Raw genomic sequence first — 10,440 nt, 5'->3', positions numbered from 1 at the left:
CCTTGGAACACGGTGACCGAAAGGTCGAACGTGAATCATATAGTAGATATGATCAACATAGTGATGTTCACCATTGAAATTACTCCATCTCACGTGATGATCGGACATGGTTTAGTTGATTTGGATCACGTGATCACTTAGATGACTAGAGAGATGTCTGTCTAAGTGGGAGATCTTAAGTAATATGATTAATTGAACTTTAATTTATCATGAACTTAGTGCTGGTAGTATTTTGCAAATTATGTTGTAGATCAATAGCTCGCGTTGTTGCTTTCATATGTTTATTTTGATATGTTCCTAGAGAAAACTGTGTTGAAAGATGTTAGTAGCAATGATGCGGATTGGATCCGTGATCTGAGGTTTATCCTCATTGCTGCACAGAAGAATTATGTCCTTGATGCACCGCTAGGTGACAAACCCATTGCAGGAGCAGATGCAGACGTTATGAACGTTTGGCTAGCTCAATATGATGACTAGTTGATAGTTTAGTGCACCATGCTTAACGGCTTAGAATCAGGACTTCAAAGATGTTTTGGACGTCATGGACCATATGAGATGTTCCAGGAATTGAAGTTAATATTGCAAGCAAATACCCGAGTTGAGAGATATGAAGTCTCCAACAAGTTCTATAGCTAAAAGATGGAGGAGAATCGCTCAACTAGTGAGCATGTGCTCAGATTGTCTGGGTACTTCAATCGCTTGAATCAAGTGGGAGTTAATCTTCCAGATAATATAGTGATTGACAGAATTCTCTAGTCACCATCACTAAGTTACTAGAACTTCGTGATGAACTATAGTATGCAAGGGATGACGAAAATGATTCCTGATCTCTTCGTGATGTTGAAATCGACAAAGGTAGAAATCAAAAAAAGAGCATCAAGTGTTGATGATTAACAAGACCACTAGTTTCAAGAAAAGTGCAAAGGGAAAGAAAGGGAAACTTCAAGTAGAATGGCAAACAAGTTGTCACTCCCGTGAAGAAGACCAAATCTGGACCCAAGCCTGAAACTAAGTGCTTACACTGCAAAGGAAATGGTCACTGGAAGCGGAAATGCCCTAAATATTTGATGGATAAGAAGGATGGCAAAGTGAACAAGGGTATATTTGATATACAGGTGTTTGATGTGTGCCTTACTATTGTTTATAGTAGCCCCTGAGTATTTGATACTTGTTCGGTTGCTAAGATTAGTAACTCGAAACAGGAGTTACATAATAAACAGAGACTAGTTGAGGGGAAGTGACGATGAGTGTTGGAAATAGTTCCAAGATTGATATGATCATCATCACACACTCCCTATATTTTTGAGATTAGTGTTAAACCTAAATAAATGTTATTTAGTGTTTGCGTTGAGCATGAATATGATTTGATCATGTTTATTGCAATACAGTTATTCATTTGAAGTTAAAGAATAATTGTTATTCTGTTTACATGAATAAGACCTTCGATGGTTATACAACCAATGAAAATAGTTTGTTGGATCTCGATCGTAGTGATACACATATTCATAATATTAATGCCAAAAGATGCAAAGTTAATAATGATAGTGCAACTTATTTGTGGCACTGCCATTTGGGTCATATCGGTGTAAAGCGCATGAAGAAACTCCATAAAGATGGATTTTCGGAATCACTTGGTTATGAATCATTTGATGCTTGTGAACTGTGCCTTTTGGGCAAGATGACTAAAACTCCGTTCTCCGGAACAATGGAACAAGCTACTAACTTATTGGAAATAATACATACCGATGTATGTGATCGAATGAGTGTTAATGCTTGTGGCAAGTATCGTTATTTTCTGACCTTCACAAGATGATTTGAGCAGATATGGGTATATCTACTTAATGAAACACAAGTCTAAAACATTTGAAAAGTTCAAAGAATTTCAGAGTGAAGTGGAAAATCATCGTAACAAGAAAATAAAATTTCTACGATCTGATCGTGGAGGAGAATATTTTAGTTACGAGTTTGGTTTATATTTGAAAGAATGCGGAATAGTTTCGCAACTCATGCCACCCGGAACACCACAACGAAGTGGTGTGTCCGAATGTTGTAATCGTACTTTACTAGATATGGTGCGATCTATGATGTTTCTTACTGATTTACCACTATTGTTTTGGGGTTATGCATTAGAGACAGCTGCATTCACGTTAAAAGGGCACCATCTAAATCCGTTGAGATGACAGCATATGAACTGTGGTTTAGCAAGAAACCCAAGTTGTCGTTTCTTAAAGTTTGGGGCTGCGATGCTTGTGTGAAAAAGTTTCATCCTGATAAGCTCAAACCCAAATCGGAGAAGTGCGTCTTCATAGAATACCCAAAAGGAAACTATTGGGTACAACTTCTATCACAGATCCGAAGGCAAAAAACATTCATTGCTAAGAATGGATCCTTTATAGAGAAGGAGTTTCTCTCGAAAGAAGTGAGTGGGAGGAAAGTAGAGCTTGATAACGTAATTGTACCTTCTCCCGAATTGGAAAGTAGTTCATCACAGAAATTAGTTCTAGTGATTTCTACACCAATTAGTGAGGAAGCTAATGATGATGATCATGAAACTTCAGATGAAGTTACTACAGAACCTCGTAGGTCTTCCAGAGTACGGCCTGCACCAGAGTGGTACGGTAATCCTATTCTGGAGGTCATGTTACTTGACCATGACGAACCTACGAACTATGAGGAAGCGGTGATGAGCCCAGATTCCGCAAAATGGCTTGAGGCCATGAAATCTGAAATGGGATCCATGTATGAGAACAAAGTGTGGACTTTGGTGGACTTGCCCAATGATCGGCAAACCATAGAAAAATAAATGGATCTTCAAGAGGAAGACGAACGTTGATAGTAGTGTTACTATCTACAAAGCTCTACTTGTCGCAAAAAGGTTTTTGACAAGTTCAAGGTGTTGACTACAATGAGATTTTCTCAACTGTAGCGATGCTTAAGTCTGTCCGAATCATGTTAGCAATTGCCACAATTTATGAAATCTGGCAAATGGATGTCAATACTGCATTCCTTAATGGTTTTCTTAAAGAAGAGTTGTATATGATGCAACCAGAAGGTTTTGTCAATCCTAAAGGTGCTAACAAAATGTGCAAGCTCCAGCAATCCATCTAGGACTCCCCTTGGCGCGCCCCCTCCTAGGCCGGACGCCCCCTCCCCCCTTGCTCCTTTATATACAGGGGCGGGGGGCACCTCTAGGCACAACAACACAAGTTGATCTTCGTGATCGTTCCTTAGCCGTGTGCGGTGCCCCCTCCACCATATTCCACCTCGGTCATATCGTTGCGGTGCTTAGGCGAAGCCCTGCGTCGGTAGAACATCATCATCGTCACCACGCCGTCGTGCTGACGGAACTCATCCCCAACACTTTGCTCATCGGAGTCCGGGGATCGTCATCGAGCTGAACGTGTGCAGAACTCGGAGGTGACGTACGTTCGGTGCTTGGATCGGTCGGATCGTGAAGACGTACGACTATATCAACCGCGTTGTCATAACACTTCCGCTTACGGTGTACGAGGGTACATGGACAACACTCTCCCCTCTCATGATCTTGCGTGTGCGTAGGAATTTTTTTGAAATTACTACGTTCCCCAACACCTACCTCTCTCCACATAGTACGTTAGGTCCCACCAGTCAGAGGGTGAAACAAACAAATTAATAAGAAAGATTAAAAGCGCCAACGGTGTATCTTACCTCACACATCTCGCTACTGCTCGTGAACACTGTCCAATTGATCCCTCTGTTCGCTCACGTACTATTTTAAGTGAATCCTTATTATGACATGCACACAATTTTGGGCACTTGTATTCAACCTAAGTCAGTGTGCCATCGTATCTCGTACTACTCCCTCCATCTAGGTGTAATAAGTCATGTTAGAAGGTGCAGCGAGACCAAGGTGCAAGTAGGTTGGAGGAGAAGGAGAAACTTGACCGGTCATTCCTCTAATCAAAGCCATGATTTCTGCCTCTAAACGGAATAATTAATCCAAACAACTAAGAGATGTCGTTTTAGCTACCATGCAAGGCCACGTATTAACTCGCATGCAAGCCGACTTTGATTTCTTGACTGATCAATGCGTAGTTGCACTCCATGCATTGGGTTTCCAAGGGAGATAACAAGGTAGAGTAAGGAGCATTTGGTTACATTGCTTAGGCTACTCATAGTGGTGAGTAACTTGGACTAGTAACATGCATATGTTACTAGTCTATGTTACTACTACGCGAAGTTTGCCGTCGGAGGCGAGCCAATCTGGCTCTCCTGAGCTAGCAAGGTTTTTCTAGCCCACCCAAGCTAGCTGTCCCACAAAAGTTAACATATTTTAACAGTTACAAATGCCTAACCTTGCCCTGCTAGGCTAAAAGATGTTCTTGCTAAGGATCCAAACGCTCCCTAAGTAACAATGCTCGCTAGCAACGAGGCCAAGAGGGGATTGGGATGCGAAGTTAATGGACGACGCTTAAACATTTTAGGAATATCTGATTTCCGTAAGATGACTTAACACCTAGACGGAGGGAGTACTACTCCTCAGTCCAGGTTTGATGGAATATTCGTCACCTCTTCTCTCCTTGTACGTACTCCATTTGTATCTCACTTCCTGTGGCTTCGCCCTCGCATGATTTTCCTATTCTATGAACCTGTGTGTGTGTGTGTGTGTGTGTGTGTGTGTTTAACAGCATGTGTGTGTTAGAGAGAGCGACAGATCGACCTACTCCTACAGAGAGATGGTGTGTAGTGTACGATTTTAGTCGCGAGAGTCGGTGCATCCTCTCATTTCCGGGCGTCCGGTAGGGACAGGCGGACAGCTGCCACGCCCGCTCCTGACCAGCCTGGCCCACCCAAAGCCCCTCCATCGTCCGCGCGCGCTTCCCGCCCGAAACGGTCAGCGCTGCTCCAAAGAATTGGCGCCGCATTCATGCCCGGGTAGAGCGGATGCGACCTCTCACTGGCGCCTGCATTGAAGGGAGAAGTGGATTCAAGAGTGATGGTTGCTTCGTCCGTCCAACTTACTGCTGGGTCTATGTGATTTGACGGCTCATTGGTCATTATTACTGAGGTGGTAGGACTGCTGGATGTCCCACACTTTCGGCGAAAGGAGGTACTACTAGATTACAATTTTCTCCATTCTTACAGCGGAGGAGTGCAAGAGTAGTGAAAACATGCAGGCTCGGTAATTACATGGCCCACCTCACACTATCACCATATTTTCTGGACACCGTGCGACACCTAACTCTTTACATAGTACTAGTATAGTACGTACTGTAATTTATTAGCGAGATAAATTTGTACAATGCTATGAAGCTTCCAGCTTTTGTTTCATGTATCTTGCGTCCAAGGTTTCCCGTTGCAACATTTCATCAAATACAAAGGAGACTAACATGCATGCTATTGCATCTCAATGATTGACAGATCATAGCCAATATGTACTCCCTCTGTTCCAAAAAAAGTGTCTCAACTTTATGCAAACTTTAGTACAAAGTTGTACTACTACTAAAGTTGACACTTATTTAGGAACAGAGACAGCTAAAGAAAAAAACGATCCATGCAGTCCCTAGCCCTTGAACCGTAAACCCTAACCAGGCTTTAATTTGCTGGCAACGTTGGAGCTTCCCAAGAAATGAAGTTTGCAACCCTTTGACCATCGGATCATTTTGTGCAGTTTCACCAAAATCGAGATGAGCATCCCTGTGGCAAAGAAATTGAAGAAGCGTGATTAGAATAAGATTACTGGTACTAGTTGATGAGACATAAACTCATCACAAATACTGTACATAGAAGCCAGTAGAGGTATATGCGGGGCAAAGAAGTAGAGAAATATCCACATGGAGTGATGTGGGCAGCTGGAGCAGTGGTGCAAGCCGGCTGTAAAGGGAGTTGTACCTGAGGGATGTCGGGGTGTAGCTCAACCTTGAGGAGGGCGGCGGGAGGCGGCAACTGCCCACGTCATGGTAGTGAGCAAGGGACGAAGGCAACATCACCGGCTTTGTGAGAGAGAATGGCGGGGACCCCTGATCAGGACGTGGCGATAGTGGGTTTTCGCCGTCGGCGACGGTGACCGCATCTACAATAAGCATCCACCCCTTCCCCCGGCGGACGTGATCCGCCGGGATGTTAGAGATGTGGCCACAGTCGTTTTGTGTGAGAGAGTGTGAAGAGAGCAACCCCAGCAAGCAACCGTGTAGGCTGGCCCGTCCTGACTATGTATATAGTGGAGCGGTTTCCTTTTCTCTCCATATGAACCTATTATATTGTGTATGTGCCACTAAAGAAAAAAACTTTATTTATAAATGACGCAACACCTACTACTCATTCTCATATAAACCTTGCGCTTGGCATCTTAAAAATATTAACCTTGCGATTGGCTCTACGCCTCTTCGGGAAGTCGAGTGATAATGGTACTGTAGTATATATCATTCTGGCTATATGAGACCGAATGAATTGTTGCACGTCCACCATGTGGGCGAGGGTCGAGGGGTGAGGGAGAGTGCGTACTATTATGTCCGTTTTAATATGGACTACATACAGAGCAAAATGAGTGAATCTACACTCTAAAATACGTCTATATACATCAGTGTTTGGAGTATGTACTAGTAGTTCATGTTGAAATCTACTAAAGGACATATATATTCCAAACAATATGATAATCTCTCTAACCAAGGTAGGGACGAGGAGTAAACGGAGGGAGTAGTAAAATTTTCTCCTCATCCTGCGAGCCACCGCGCGCGTGGGCGAGGGAGCGGGCGTAAGGCGTACATTACTACTAGTAATCAAGCTTCACCTCATCCTGCGAGCCACCGCGCCCGTGGGCGGGGGAGACGGCGTACTAAGCAAGCTTCTCCTCGTTCTGTGAGTTGACGAGACACATCAAAAGTACTCCAGTGTATAGAGCCTTGCCTTTAGGGTAGGCCCCACATGGTTTGCCTCTTTTTTAACATAACACGTCAAGTCGCAATTTGTTTGTTCACCCGTGGTAGATGATCCTCCCTCCATCAAGTGGACAACCAGTACACGTGTCAATTACCATATGGGCTGCCTTTTCGTACAGAAATGAGCTCCACCGTGTAACCGCACACGTGTGGTAGGGAAAGAGACAGGAGTACGTGCGCCATGCGTGCACCTCTTCTCTTTGTGCACGTCCCCCACCTACGTGGGTGTGTGAGAGAGAGATACAAACCTAGACAGATGGTGTGTGCATTCATGAGTGTTTTTTGTTTTGGGGGGGGGTAATTTCGTGAATGTATTTGTGGGAATATGTGTCGATGACATCTCAAACAAAATTTTGCATGCAATGTGTGTGAAATGGAGGCCTATCCATATCATATATAGAGGGTCGGGCGATCCACGAGAAGAGAGGGAGGGTTCATAGATATTGATGGAGTTGAAGAGAGGATCAAGTGGGTGGGTGCGAGATCGATGAAGAGAGCCATCGAAATTGTGTGTGTGTGCAAGTCAAAGATATAGGGCGACTGACCTACCGGAATGTCAGATGGCACAGGTCAAGTTTGTGTGTGGCAAGGAGACATGACTAGAGCGCTCGATGTATCAGTGTGTGTGTGTGTGGGAGGGGGTGGGGGGAGGGGGAGGCAGAGGCCTAACTATAGAGGTAGAACAACTCTGTATGTGTTGAGAAGGAGAGACCCAACTATGTCTTGAGGGAGATCGGTCGACATCCATACATAACTGAAGGACGGGAAATAGGATGGGACACACACACAGAGAGAGAGAGAGAGAGAGAGAGAGAGGAGAGGGAGGGAGAGGGGTAGAGTGCTGGATGGGTGATGGAGTTGCTTCTCGAAGATGGTGGGACAGGCCTACTAGACAAACTGAGTGTGGAACTGCAATATTATCAATAAGAATGGGGATGTGTTTCTGTGTGTGCCTGTGCGTGATAGATCTACTGGGACGCATCCATGGATGATGAAGGGGAACCATGTGTTTGGTAAGCAAACCTAACTAGATCGGTTGATCAATTGTTGTTTGTCGGAGGAAGGGAGAGACATAACTAATGAGGTAGATCGATCGACGCGTGGGGAAAAACGAGTTATAAGGACCTATCTAGCTATATGTATAGCGGGAGATTGGTCGGTGCACATCCATTTGTTAGAGGCAAATAAGGCCCAGCGAGACGGATAGACAGAGAGAATGGAGCTAGGAGGTGGTGCGAGAGGCCCAGCTACTAGCTAGATAGGGGAGGAGTGTGCGGTTGTGAGATCGATGAAAAGAGGGGCGAGAGTTTACACGTGTGTGGGACCGTATGAGAGACACGAGGTAAGGACACATAAAGGAGGAGATTGAAGGTGTGTGTGTATGTTGTAGGCAGACATCGCTGGAGAGGTTTATCGATCGGCATGTGTCGGAAAGGAGTTGTGGAGACTGTGGGAGAATGACCTAAAGAAAAAAATGAATGTGCGCGATGGATAGAATGCTGAGGGAGGGGGAGGGCGAGGAGGGCATGTGCATGCATGAGAGAAAGTTAGTGGTAGCTACAAAGGTTAGAGGATTGTGTGGGTGTAAGAGACTAACAAATATCATAATTTCATATGAAAGTGGATTCATATATTTGAATAGGAGATCATAGTGTTATAAACATATGCATGCATGAATATAGCGGTGATACACGTGTTGTGATTTTGCACATGTTATACCATAATGTGATAATGCATGGTGTTTGCAACTCATAGCTAAATGTCGAACAATCTAAACCATACTATACATCGAACAATCTCACATTTTATTTGAATTTGTGATAATGTGTGGCATTTGAAGCTTACAACTAAATATCAAACAATCTAAACAATACTATATATCAAACAATCTCACATTTTATTTCAATTTGTGGTGTTTGCAACTCACATCTAAATACTTGTAGGTGTAGGGGGCGGGGCACCATACATTATGTGATAAACACATTATACATATGAGACATGGTTTAGATTATGAAGATCTAGCTAGAGCTTGAATTGTACTGTGATTTGAAATCAACATAAAGTGTATTCAAAACATCGAGTTCGAGTTCATATAGTACACATAGTTCATATGTAACTCGAGACAAATTATGTGGTGTGTTGTGAACATAATACACAAATGATGGTTTAACTTGACAATAATAATGATTGTAGATCTTTTTAAAATAGAGAAACAAATTCAAATTGTTTGACTTCACAACAATCATTATTGTAGATCTTACTCAAATAGAGAAACGAATTCAAATTTAGTTCATATTGAAGCGGTAGTATATACGTTTGGAATGCACTAAAACGTTCATTTGAGTAGTAGCTTGCATGCATTATACACATAGCGAAATATTTAAATTGAACATAACATGAATTCAAAGTTTTGAATGACATTTGTAGTGCGAATTGATTTGGTACAGTAAATGTTAGGCTTGTTCGGAAATTTCAACCCGCGCCTTGTTAGCCCGAAATATTTAAGATATATCTTTGTTTCATTGTGCTCCGACAACTCCCTCCATCTCAACACACGCCTTGCTATTCCAAAATTACAACGTGCGCGAAAACTCCCACCTCCTGTGAAATCCCGACATGCGAAATGCCCGTGATACACCTTAACCGAAAGAACTGCCTCAAATCGGTGGGGGTACTTTTATAACTTACCCCACATTTCGGCAAGCGCGTCTTAAGCCATGGTTCCCCACTCCCATCCCATCCGCCCACCCATTCATACACTGAGGCCGTGAAAATCCGCGAAGCCCCACACCCTCCTCCGTCCGCCACCTAGCCGGAGCCTCTTCCCCGATGACATCGTCCATAGCAACACCTCGACGTCCCTCGTCCACCGTACCAGATGAGGATCCGTCGTTGATCTCGTCGTCCCGCTAGTTCAGCCACCCCGTCCTCCACCATCAAGGAGCTGCCCCGACGTTCCCCTCGTCTTTAGCGCCACCTCCATTCCCACACCGCCTTCTTCACCTGCACCACCGGAAGAGCAGCATCATCACTATTTCCTCAGATGAAGCTGCGGCCTAATCGGCGCCACCAAAGAGGTTGTACGCTAATCGCCGCATTTTCTTCTTGATTCGATCTCACGGTGCTGCCGGCGCTCGACCCCGAGCCAACGCGGCGCGGCTCCATCCACGGCGGCATCGCCGCCCACTTCCTGCACGGCGTCGCTCCCTCGGCGGCGACGTCCACATCAGTAGGAGATGCTGCTGCTTTAGCTCTCGCTCGCGTTCTGCTCTACTCTTGCTCTCGGTCCCTTGCCTGGTCTGCTCTTGCTATTGCTCTTGCTCTTGCTCGCGCTTCTGCTCTCGCTCTTGCTCTTGCTCTTTCTTGCGATGCTGCTCCAATTTATCTACACTTCAGTCGACTAAATCAGCTTTTGGGTCAGTCAATTTTCAGGGGGTGGGGGGCTCATCGGAGTTAAGGAGAACCAGCCGCAACGGGAAAGGGGGCTCACTGGAGAGGTACCCCACTATCTATCTTAGGGTTC

The sequence above is a fragment of the Triticum dicoccoides genome, chromosome 2B (genome assembly GCF_002162155.2).
Source record: "Triticum dicoccoides isolate Atlit2015 ecotype Zavitan chromosome 2B, WEW_v2.0, whole genome shotgun sequence".
In the NCBI taxonomy this organism is placed as follows: Eukaryota; Viridiplantae; Streptophyta; class Magnoliopsida; order Poales; family Poaceae; genus Triticum; species Triticum dicoccoides.
This window is presented reverse-complemented; position numbering follows the sequence as displayed.